Here is a 12,517-nt window from a genome sequence, read left to right as displayed (position 1 = left end):
CCAGTTCTTTCCTATCAGGGGCTGCTTTGTCATTCTCTTTGACTAGCCAGCCATCTACCTGGCTCAGGCTGGAATAAAAGAAGAAAAAGAAAGAAGGACAGGAGAGAAACAAGAAAGAAAAAAAGGGGGAAGAAAAAATGTTAAAAGAGCCATCTTCCCACCCACTTCCCCTCCCTTTCGTTTCATTTTTTTTTTTTTTTTTTGGAGGCGGCACTGGGAGCCGTCCCCGCACAGGAAAGCCCAGTTTCCAGGCAGATGGGGGAAGCGCCGATCTAGCAGGTACAGAACCAGTAGCTGTCTGCGAAGATGGAGGGGAATTATGCTTCGGATTCCTCTGAAATATTGGCAAAAGGCTTCAAAGGATCCGCAGCGGGAGCGGGGCGGGGGAGATGCGCCTCCCTGGCTGGCGCCCACCCCTTCCCACTCCCCTCGACCGAGTGACAGCCTGGTGCTGGCTCGGGGTGGTTTGGCCTTGGCTTCAGCCAAGCAGCTGATGCACAGGAGGCCTGTTCGCAGGACTGGCAAAGTGCACGCTAAAGAAAGGAGGAAATTTTGAAAAGCAACCCTGGGGAGGGTTCATTCTTATGAAAACATTAAAAAAAATTTTTTTAACTGAATATTCTCAAAATTTGATCAGTCCCAGCCCTTCTCTCCACTCCCACCGAATTGCCCCCTACCTCCCCTCGTCAAAGCATAAACTACAGAGTTACAGTCTCTAGATTTGGTGTATCGCTTCCTGCCCCCGCCTCCCCCTCCCCGCCCAGTTCTCGGTCCTCTATTGAAACACCTCGCCCAGGCGAGCGCCCTGCAGCTCACATTTCCCCCCCTGGCTCGGATGGTGCTACGGGAGCTGCAGCCTGACTCCACTTCCAATGGGTGAGTTTAAAACGCTATTCGTATTTATACTTTCCAAGCCTCCAAATCCTCCTCCTCGGTCTTCTTCTGAAAACCCAATTTGGATGGTTTTGCATGCGGCATGTTCGCCCGGGGGAAAGAGATGCCTCCGATTTTCTTTACCGTCCTTGGTGCTAGTTGTAAATTAAAGCTTTGAAGAGACGTTCAATCCTGACTGTAGACCGTGGTTTGCAAAACATGGGCATTTCTTAGTCTATTCACACTGTTTTCCATTTTACTAAACTCTTTTGCCCAAAGCTCCAAAGAGTTTTCTCTCTGATAGACTGGCGATTGTGTGTTCAGGTATGTATATGCGCCCACAGACCCTGCGTCTGTGTGCCTGTATCTAAGTGGAATCCAGATATTGTGGACGAGGGCTACTTAAGAGAGTGAGGGAATATTCTGCCACCTGTTTGTTGTCTTTTAGTCAACAACCTCGAGCACAAACTGCTTGTCATTCCTGTTTTGCTTTGTTTTGTCTCAAGAAAGAACAATTTAGCGCGCGCCTCTCAATCCCTGAGACCCTAACTTGTGATGTTTACCGTTTAAATCCACGGGTTAGGCTCTTGGGAGCTGCGAGTCGCGCCCTTGCATCCTGGAAATTTGGTGGAACTTTTTTTCTTTGAAGCAAAAACAAAAGAAAAGAAAGTTGGTCCGAAGTGCCTGAGTGCACCTCTGAGGTTTTCATTGTTAGGTGGGATCAGGTGATCAGGAAAGTGGCAGCTCCTGGATTTCTGTTAAAGTAGGTACATATTCCGTGATAATAGCGTGCTAGCTGCGATGTGTATGCATGTATATTATTAATGCCCGAGGCTTGTGGAACTCACCTATCCTGGTCTATTCCTTGAGAGCAACACGCAGTACTATCCGAGCGTAACAAGAACAGCTCAGTACCTGGTGCTTGACCTCAGAACATGTCAGCTGAAGTCCCAGCATGCCCCATGCCTCCAACTTTTCAACTCAACAGTTAATCTTAAAACTGTGCCCAATTAAAATGGGCATGTGGCTAGAGTATATATTCAGTGCCCACACGTGCATCATATATGGCTGGGCAGTGAACACACAGACACAGGTAGGGGTGAACCAATAGTGTGAGCTAAAATAGCAATAAGCTAAAAACTCTACTCTTACTAGACTTGCTAGGATGGAATTTATGGTGTTAACCAAGATTAAATTTGTATTACTTTGTTAGATTTTAAAAAATAAAACAGATATAGCCTCCTTGCTTGGCATTTATTTTAAGAGGTTATACACAATAAGCTTAAAAGTAATAGAGATTGCAAATGTATTTTCTAAACATATAAAAGAAAAATTAATAGGAGATATGTATTTTTAAACATATAAAAGGAAACAACGCACACAAAATTATTGTATCCTATAGAAGTTGTCAATGCCTATACTTTATTTAAAAATTGGGGAAAAACTGATCAGGATTTCAAAAAAATTGATCCAACAAAGTTATTTATAACACTAACCTATACAGTTCAAATAATCTCTCAAGGTAATGGTTAGCATTACCCAATTTGCAGTTTTTAACTTTTCATACCATAATAATCTCAGTGATTTAGATCTGTCTCACGGTTAGAGAAACAGTAACTTACCTTTCCTTTGTTATGAAAAATTCCAATATACAATTTCATTTAAACCATTTTAGTATTCTTGGGGCAACATTTGTCTTCTATTTTTGGAAACCACCTAAATCAACCCTGACTTCAAATGCTTTCTTCTTCTGAAGACTTTATTTCAGTTATAACTTCAATTTATACATGTTGTCGAAGGTTAAGGAAATTGTTCTTTTTCTGCTTTTCTTTTTTTAAGAGTTTATTGCCATTTTAGAAACTGACTCCAAATCGCAGTCAAGAAACCATTTTGTATCAGAAAACTGAATCGAGAAAATGAATTGTGCAACAATAGCATTGTGCCTTTTGTTGAAACCTTCTAGTAGATGTAATATTTAAATATTACTTTCCAGCCTTTGATGGCCTGAATATATTTTGAAGAAAAGAGCTATTTGATTTTCAAGTTATCTTTTGGTTTTTATACAATAGATTAATGCTTTTCCCCCATCTTAGCTGATATGTATGCATAGGCATTTGGAAATTATGGAAGGACATCTATTTAACTTACGGATATATATTACCACTTGATTCATATCAAGTATTTGCCAAATATTTGGTACTTTTGGAAGTCAAAATATATCTACATCTTATTCTATGAAAATATATGCGGGGATCAATAAAAGCACACTAGATGTGATTCTTCTATGATTTTTAAATGATAATAGCATAGTAATTTAATACTAGTGATACAATTTCTATTCCAAGACACTCTTTCAGTTTTTTACATGTTTTCAAGTGGGTTGCTCATGTCCTGAGGTTGCTATCATACGATTGATCACACAGGCAATCAGGAGTGCATAACGACACATGAGATTTTATATTTCAGCAGGGAACTGCTTCAGTGTAAGGGCAGGTTTCTCAACACCCCTTCTTCCTCACGGAGCCCATCAGTGAAGTTCAGTGAAATGAATAACATAATTGGTGGTTGGTTCAATCACTACCAGTCTAGACTAGCCCAGACGCATCAATTAGAGGGGGCTGTCTTTTAAAGGGAGAGTGCCACCGAAACAAGCAGGGCATTATTGATACTGATCTTTAAAAGTGCAAATCCAGCTTGGCAGATAAAAAAAAAAATAAGGCGGAGAAATGAAGGGGGGCAGTGCGTTGTGGGAAGAAAAGAGAAAGAAGTGAACTGGAGCTTTCGGGACACAGGACAGGAAGCTTGAGAGAAAAGCAGGGAATAATGAGTGAAATGCAATGCAGCACTTCCTTGCAACACACAGTTACAATTCAGTTCACAGGGCACACTGGTTCACCGTATTTTTAACTAGATTCCCCCCTACTTTTTTTTTAATTCCTTTTTTGCCCCTCTTTCCAAAGTGCCAGCTTAAAACCAATGCAGTTGGAAATTTAACAGCTCTAGGAAGCTCTAGTGAGAATAAAGCCAAGTAAGACGAACCAGCCAAAACTCCTTTTGCAGCAGTTTTCCCCAAAAGAAAAACATGGAAGATGTTTATTTTTCGAGTCTCTTATTCAACCTTTTTTAAAAAGAAAAAAATCAAGTGTTCAAGTGAATAGGACTCATTTAAATCCAGCACCTGGGAACTAATTTTATGGGCAAGACACCTTTAGGTAAACAGCTCATAGTTTTCTGTTGAATATAGTAAAATTGTGAAGAATGTAACAAAAGGCTCTGCTAATTTGGTTGGTTTTTTTCTTTCTTCTTTTTTTTGGGGGGGATGGATAAAAGACAGATGATTTAGAAAGCATTAAGAACACATCAAGCCCCAGGGAAAGAAAATGTTTGATTGGTATTAATTAAAACACTGCTAATATATTCTAATAAAATCAAATTTAACATTCTAAACTAATCCGCTTGGTATGTCAAAGGGAAAGAAAAGTATTGTCTTATTTGCATCTCTGCAATCCAAATGCATTTGCTCATTCAGCAGAATTAATTTTTATCACCAGCCTGTTTAATCTCCTCATAGATTTAGCCAAACTTATTCTTTCAAACTAAAAAGGATCAAAGTAGGGAATCCATAAAGGTATTGGGAAGACTAGTGACTGTATTTAGTACTGGCTTTATATTACGACGTGTTTTTTCGTCTTCATTCGCTTTAATGGGGTTTGGAGGAAAACGGTCTGCAGCGAGAATGATGAATGGTTAATTTTTCCTTTCTCTCCTACCTACTGGGTTATTTAGGAATTCCAGTTGCCAAATTATATGAGTAGCATTTATTTACAGGAATAATGTTGTTCTATTGATTAATATCTCATGTATTTCTAACTTTAGTATCTTATTTATTACGAATTCTTAATGAAAAAAAAAAAGACTCTTAAACAAGAGACCAATTGCCTTTTCTCAAGAAAGTGGAGAGGTGAATGTAAAATTTTCTTCACTAAGAACTGAGTTCTTTGTTTCCTTTTTTAAGTCAAAATTTCTATAGAAAAAGTCATACTTTCATAAAATGGAGAGTTTTACGTTCTTTATTGTTAAACTCTCACAATGGGTAAAATTGTCCCAAAATGACATCATACCCAAAATGTTTCTCCTTTTATTAGTCTCCCATGACTGTGATATCATATGTAAATATGTGCCTCACACACAAAATGAATGGGCCATAAATATCGAGTACCACATTTGTATATTTCAAAAATGAGGAATCCTGCACACTCTCCAGGAGATGTAAAACCACTGACTCAACCACTGACGATACTGCCTCTTGCTCCATTGCCTTTTTCAGTTCTTGGATGTAAAAGAGCAGTCGCAGTTCGGTTTCACATGTATTGTTCTATAATCCAGGCAATAAATGCTAATTAGTAATGCTCAAGGATCCGACCATTCAGAGTAATTATCATAATTTACTTCTTCCTTGTTAAAGACATTCCTTGCTGATTAAAAAAAAAAATTAAATCATGATTTTACCATTGCACTGCAGTGGAAATACACTGGAGAGGTGTTCAAGGTATAGGAATTATCACTCTGGCTGCATTTGAAGTCACCGACATGTGCCTCTTAGGTTATTCCAAATGGAATTGCAACTAGATTTCGGAAAAGAAATTCATGTAAATGCACAAAGTTTTGCATGTGCACCAAGAATGTATGATTGTATTTTACAAACCCCAAGGCTCCTCCTTCCCCGCCCACCCCCTTTTCTAAAACCACTTACTGAGCAGAACAAAGGAAGCTGCTAACTATAGAGGCATCATTAAGTATGAACAGCAACAGCGTGATAAAGTATGTGATATGACAACATATTTCATTGCACAAAAGTGCAGATAATTAAATAATTCAATAGTAACCCTGGCTAATTAGGAGAAAGATCTTTAAGGAGGAATCAAGAAAATGGATCCAATCAACTTGAATAATATGCTCCATTCTCCAAGATCACAAATATATATTTGGTTATTTGCTGATTGATTGATTGATACAGGAAGATGAGGACAAAAGCCTATTCTTCAAAATGGAACTTTGATCTGATGTCCTCTTTAGGACAAATTAGCCATATGTTTTAACAGAGCAGAATTGAATCCAGGGCTCTGTTTTCAGTCCAAGGTGTAATCTGCCATTCGTTTGCACACTTATTTTAACAATTGAAAAGCTTTTCATATCATTGCCTCCGAATATGTATATAGCCTTCACCGCATTTTCTAATGAGGCTCTTGTTTAAGTTTGTTTCTTATTTCTTGAAGCGAATAAGGATCCTCTAAGGAACAGAATAAATAACCATGCGATCATTCTCTTTGGACCCTACCCCCTTGCTTTTTCCATTAAGGTAACATTCCCAATGTTCATTGTTTGTTGGTTCTTTAAAGAAGAGCTTCAGCTTTTACATGAGGGTTGAAAGCACATTAGAGAAATAATTCCCTTTGGATACTATACAGAAGGAGCCACCTGCAAAATGTTGATGCTGTTATTGAAATCTCAAGTGGAATCAGCTTTCAAAAAATTAGATATTAGATACATCCGATATAATTTGCAATGTGTAATTATACTAATGTGCATATAGTCGTGTGTTGCTTTACATGTTGCCTACTTGAGATTTTTTTTTTTTTTTCCCCTTGGGCATTTCTCCTCATTTGAAATGATTCCTGAGTAGAATGTTTTTAAAGTCAGCTTTTATTTTAAAGTCAGCTTTTATTTTTTAAATTCCTTATTAATTAATAAAAGAAGCAAAGAACTCCATGTTCTCATGTAAGAATGAATGTGTCTGACCTAGATGTTGGAAATTAACCGTCACTAAAAGGCTGATTGTTGTGCATACTTACATTATTTATAAAATATTTGCTGCTCTTTACTGATTTAGTCTTCATCTTGACTTTGGACAACTTGAAGTAATGGAGAATATTAGAATCGTAAATCTTATTCATAAGAAATCCATTTCCTTTATTAGAATAATGAGATAAAATGCCAGGGAAATGGCCTTAGGCAGAGATAGTAATTTTAATTTAATCAAAGTAATCAAAATCATAACAAAAACAACTTCTTTTCTGTTTTTCCTCCACTTTGGGTGGCACATGATGAATAATTGAAACTCTGGCTCTAGTCGTTTATGCACTAACATCACCTTCCTTTATGGTATCTCGATATGGTGTCTCCTGAACTGGAGAGCCCACCACACCAAGGTGTTGGCCCCTGAAGATCTAGCTGTTAAGGGAAAACCCAGGCAGAGCAACAGCAACTGACTGGTCAGCCTGGCACTCGGCGCTTGCTACGTGCTCAGCAGGTGTAGATGCTCCTGAGGCAAGTTTGGAGAACTGTCACCATCAGATCACAGAGGGACCCCGAGGAAGGCAATGCAAGGGCCCCAATTTATGCTTATATGTTCAGGAGACAAAAAGGGTTCCAAGGGAGGCTCATGTTGAGATGATACAAGATATTACTCATTCCAATTAAGTAGTCACAGGTCCCAAAGAAAGCTGATTTGTTAAACCTTTGACTCATACTAGGCACCTAGAATACGGTGCTTTGCATATTTATACTGTTTATTCCTCAAAATTCATTTTGATGATGGGGTCCACATTGTAGAAGAGACATTATGCATGGGCTACATCTGTGCAACACCAAAGCAATACATTGATTTAGTTTTCATCTGATCATGTACACAGGGGCTTTGCATTATTAGCTACCTAAAGGGGTTTCTCAAAAATTGTGTGAAACGTCCTTCCTTGCTACAGTAGCATTTTTGTTGATTCACAAATGTATCGTACACATGTATCAAAACCTTAACACCCCATCCTCCCATTCTGTGTTCACAAAATAATCAGTTCCAAAATCTATGTTTATTTAGTCACTCATCCAGGATCATTCATTGCGTGTTTCATCAGAACGGAAAAATACCTATTAATAATATTTTAACACTAGGTTGTTTTACGGGTTTTCAGAAATATATGTATCCTATACCTGTTAGGTATTAGGAATAGTATTAGGTATAGTATTTCTAGGTATACTATACCTAGGAAAAGAACCAACATTTTCAGTGTATCCAAAGGGTTTAGTGCTGAAAGAGAAATGTTTCGGAGTAAATCCCTTTTGGTGTACCTAATTCATTATGCATCTTCATTGTGCTAACATAATGAAGAGGTTGACAATAAAGGCCTTAGTTAATTTAAAATCCACCTGCAAAGTATATTTCATTCATAAAAACTTTTGTAGAATAAAAGAAGCATTAATACAGCTCTTCCCAAATATCCTTATCTGTAAAATGAGTGTGTTGGATTAGTTGGTCTCTAAAATCTTTTCCAGCGGGGAATTTTGGTAAACGATTCTTATAGAGGTGTAAGAACAACTTCAGGACATTTGTACCAACAGCTGCCCTTTAAAGTTATATTTGATCCCACCTCCAGGTGCTGTATTTACTAACATATTTTGCCTTGATGCTAAAACTGTAAAGACTGAAGTTCATTTTCAGGAAGGGCAGGGATGGAAAAGAGGAACAGCCGAAGAACGAAAAAAGCTACTCAGTGGGAGAAGGAAATTCTTGATCTGAGACCTAAGCCCATTTCCTTCAACATTAACATAGAAGAAGCCCAGACAAGCACCTGCCTTTCTATTTTAAGACCAGAAGGACTATTCTTTAGTCTTTCTGTCTTCATTAATTGCTCGTAGTATCCTTTGGTTTGTTTTTTTTTCCCCCATTGGGTTGACATCTTCGAGTTTCATATATTCCCCTTTTCACTTGATGCATTTGAATCATGTTACTATCCCCTTCAAAAGCCTACAGTAGTTATATTAACATGCCACCCTTCCCCAATTAAACCTTAACACATTCAAAGCCTCCTGAAAATTGCCCCACCCACTGTTTCAAACCACTCGGAATGTATAACCTCTTCTCGAATTAAGCGAGCCTGCTCTTATCAGGTCCATGAATATTCTCTCACCCAAGCTTTTCTTCTCTGCACACTCTGCCTCTCACCTCTTGTACATTTCAGAAATCTTTCTTTTCTTTCTCACTCTCCCTCCTTTCTCCTTCATTCTTTCTCTGCCTTTCCCTTCCTTCCTCCCTGTCTGCCTTTTGTGGTTCCTTTCATTCTTTCTTTCAGTGGGTACCATGTGTCCTGCTCTGAGCTAGGCACTAGAAATACAAAGACACACACAAGGAATTAACATTGACTCCTAGCCGTTCTCTGTTCACTCCTGCGTTGCAGAAGTGTGCTGTACCCACAGTTATTTTATTTTGCATTTAGTCTTTAGATTTAGTTGAATGTGTCCTTAATGTCCTGTGTTCTTTTGTTGTTTTCCTCCGTGTCCTATTTCAGTAAGTTGCCTGTTGGATAAAACCTGAAGCTTTTCTTACGGAGTGCTTTCTCCCCAGGCAAGGAGCATGGCGCTCTCTTACACACTCCCGAACAATGCTGTTGCTTGACTGATTCCCAAACAAGGTGAACAGTGAGAAAGCTCCATTTTTCTCGTGATGCAGCATTTCACTCATAGTTGGAAATAGCCTGGCCCTCAAAGTATCGTAACATTCCTTTATTTGTAGCAAAGAGTCAATGTGATAACCTTCTGTGACGTGTTCTGTTATTTTTTTAGTCGTCTCCGTGTTCCTTTCAGCTGGTCCTATAGTCCCCCTTCCTCAGGAATGTCTTCCCAGTGAAACAACACAGACTGCAGAAACCCTGTCCCGATGGATGCTAAAGCCAACTGCGAAGTGGAAACAAAGAACAGCATCACCTGAAGACGTCTCTCCTGCCAGTCAGCACACCCAGATGCTGCAGTTTTCAGCCAGTAGCATCTCAGAACAAGAGGCAAGCTTTTCAAGAAACAGAAACCCTTAAGAAAGCTATCTAGATCTCGAATGAGCAAGGACTTTCCCTTCCTCATGTGTATTCCTCTGTTTGTATTTAAATTCTGTGTGACCTTCATTTTTTTAAAAACTTTTTTTTCTAGGATGACTATGCTTATTAATACGCTAATTTTTAAAATAGAAAATTGTTCGTGCCAGAGGTCGGTTGCATGTTAGCCACACACAGAGTTTGACCTTAAAAGAATGACTTAAAGAATATTGAGTTCTTTTGCAATCACAGAATAGTAGGTGGCAATACAAAGGATAAAATGATGATGGGAACTCAGAATGTGTCATCGAAATACAGTACCCACTGACACCAAACAACCAGCCTTCTTATCAGGCAAGCTAGGTTCTGTGAGACCTAGTCACTGCCTCTAAGGAGTTTAAACCTAGTTAAACAGAAGCACATAAACTTTTGAAAAGAGAAGTAACAGATCAAGTCAATTCATAAGAGCAAAATGAAAGATATAAGCAAGGAGCTCGGAGGAAGTCCACTTAGGCGGGGCAAACTGGTCTGTCTAGGGAAGAAAGTTCCTAAAGGAAGGAAATACAAGGTGAATTTTAAAGGATGTTAAAGATTTAGATAAATGGGAAGGAAGAACATAGAATCCTTTCTATAGATGCACTATTGCGAGCAAAGTCAGAGAGGAAGGCATCTACCTGGTGATTTCAGGAAATTATGAATGCACAGGTCCAGTTGACCAAATCCCAGACTTCCATTGCCAATCTATATGTACATACATGGTGAAGACTTTACACACATACTTCCCCTTGCCCACCTCAGGTGTAGACCGGAATTATAATCATATTTCTTCCATTAAAATAAGTGAGCGTGATTGATGATAGTATGAGGATTTGTGATTTTTCTGTTAGCCTAATAACAGTGGATATTTATTGAGTTCTCCCTACATGTTAAGCATTTTATATAGTAATTCTCTTAAGCTTCACAACAACCCTGCAAAATAGATATTATTGTGTATTTCCATTTTACGTAAAGAAACCTGAGGTTTAAGTAACTTGCCAAACTGCTACATACAGGGTTCACAATCAGGACTGTGATTTCAAAGCTCATGATCTAAGGCACTAAGCCACAGTGTTCCAAGTTTGTAATTTTGCCACTTCTGTATTCCTTGATATTTTTCTCTGGTAGACACATAGCTATTTTCTTTAATTATCTTCTCAAAATTTTCAGTTTTCTGGTTGAACTAGCATGGTGGAATGTATTTTCGTGACAGAAATGGAAGCTACTGGGGAACAGAGTTTATCAGCATTTTAAGCTTTTTTTGGACCAGAGTCTGAGGAGACTGTTAGCTTTGGTCAGCATGAAATCTTAACTTCTTGAGAACAAAAACAGGGGGTGGGGAGAGCTTAAAGGTCATCTATTGCAATGTTCTTTCCTACAGATGTGATAAACCTGTAAAGATAGAGCAACTTACAAAAGATCGCTCATTGGAATATAACAACTAGATCCAGAAACCATGCCCTCAGAGGCTCTTGAACTACACCACCCTGCCTAAATGAAGCATGAGCTTGAATTTCACCAATGGAAACATTCTGTCTGGGTGATCAAGGAGCACCATACCAAGTACATTGCTTCACTTTTGGCTACCTCTTTGGCTTTTCACTTCAATGTGAAAAATAGATAGTTGTGAACTCACATCTTTAGTTTCAAAAACTGTCAATGGTCTAGCCGCAAAGAACACACAGCAGCCCAAGTTATGTGTACAATGTCTTCACTGATATTCTCAAGTTACTTGGCATTCTTCCTTCACCTAAACCAGTCAGATCTTCTAATGAGCATTTTCTTAACCAAATTTATACACAGTATATAGTCATAAGAGTTTCTGCATGAATGTTTAAACGTGTCTGTTTTGATAGTCTTTATGGTTTTTGAAAATATCAATGGTTATTTGCTATTTTAATTGTCAGTTATCCATATAACTAACCCAAGAATACTTCAGCCATAAAAAAATAGAATTAAGGAAATCTTAGTCTTCTATACTAGCCCCTTTGCCTTTAGTTGGCACTTAGTAATAATTAATAAAGTGGTCTACTGGAGAATACAGAGGTTCAAAACGCAATTTTGTCTTGAAGGAGTCAGTTGAACTGTGTCTACTTGAGAGCAAGCATCTAGACATTTGGAAGGACCTGAATATTTGACTGTTGTCAATTTCCACTTAGCTATCCGGCTTTGGCACACTTAGACCTCCTGGTGGCTCAGGTCGTCCTATTTTCAAAATGATGATCATTGGCCATCTCTCACACAGTGCTCATTAAGTGAGTTCATAAATAAACAGGTTGTTTTCTTTTTTAAGCATAGCCAAGCACAAAATGTGACTCTGTTGACATTTTATGAGACTTTGTCATATGTCCCCTGAACCCCCAATAAAAGCAATGTTGCATCAACTGTGAACTTGTGTTGATTTCTTGGAAGAGTATGCTCTCACAATTTGGGTGTTTTCTCTAGTGTATATCAAAGCTAGTTTCAGGATCTATGAGGAGCAAATAATCTGATATGATGGGAAATTTTCAATTTCAAAGCAATTTCTAAATGATCCCACATTGCCCTTAATAGACAGCACAGTCATCTACTCATAAGTCAGAAACCAAAGTGTGATCCTTATCTTTTTCTCTTCCCACCTGTCAAGACCAATCAGGTGAATCTCTGGTTTTTCTGTCTTTCCATTTTTAAATGTGTCTTCATCCTCCAACTGTTTAAGACAACCGTCATATCACCTGGACTACTGTCTCATGCCTCCAGTTTCTCCCTTT

The 12,517-nt window shown here is 38.4% G+C and overlaps 1 long non-coding RNA gene across 2 annotated transcripts in view; it reads left to right on the top strand.

The window, feature by feature from the left end:
* LOC104981414 overlaps nucleotides 1–12,158 on the top strand; it is a 14,247-nt gene extending 2,089 nt beyond the window's left edge. Inside the window, exons 2-4 of one of the 2 annotated variants that reach the window (XR_824370.1) lie at nucleotides 208–279; nucleotides 765–876; nucleotides 9,490–12,158. This is a non-coding gene — a long non-coding RNA (uncharacterized LOC104981414). Of the gene's footprint in view, nucleotides 1–207; nucleotides 877–9,489 lie in introns of both variants that reach the window. The other variant, XR_824369.1, reaches the window with a different exon arrangement.
* Nucleotides 12,159–12,517: the final 359 nt, after the last annotated feature.

The sequence above is a fragment of the Bison bison genome, unplaced genomic scaffold, assembly GCF_000754665.1.
Source record: "Bison bison bison isolate TAMUID 2011002044 unplaced genomic scaffold, Bison_UMD1.0 scf7180017864518, whole genome shotgun sequence".
NCBI classification, from domain to species: Eukaryota; Metazoa; Chordata; class Mammalia; order Artiodactyla; family Bovidae; genus Bison; species Bison bison.
This window is presented reverse-complemented; position numbering and strand designations above follow the sequence as displayed.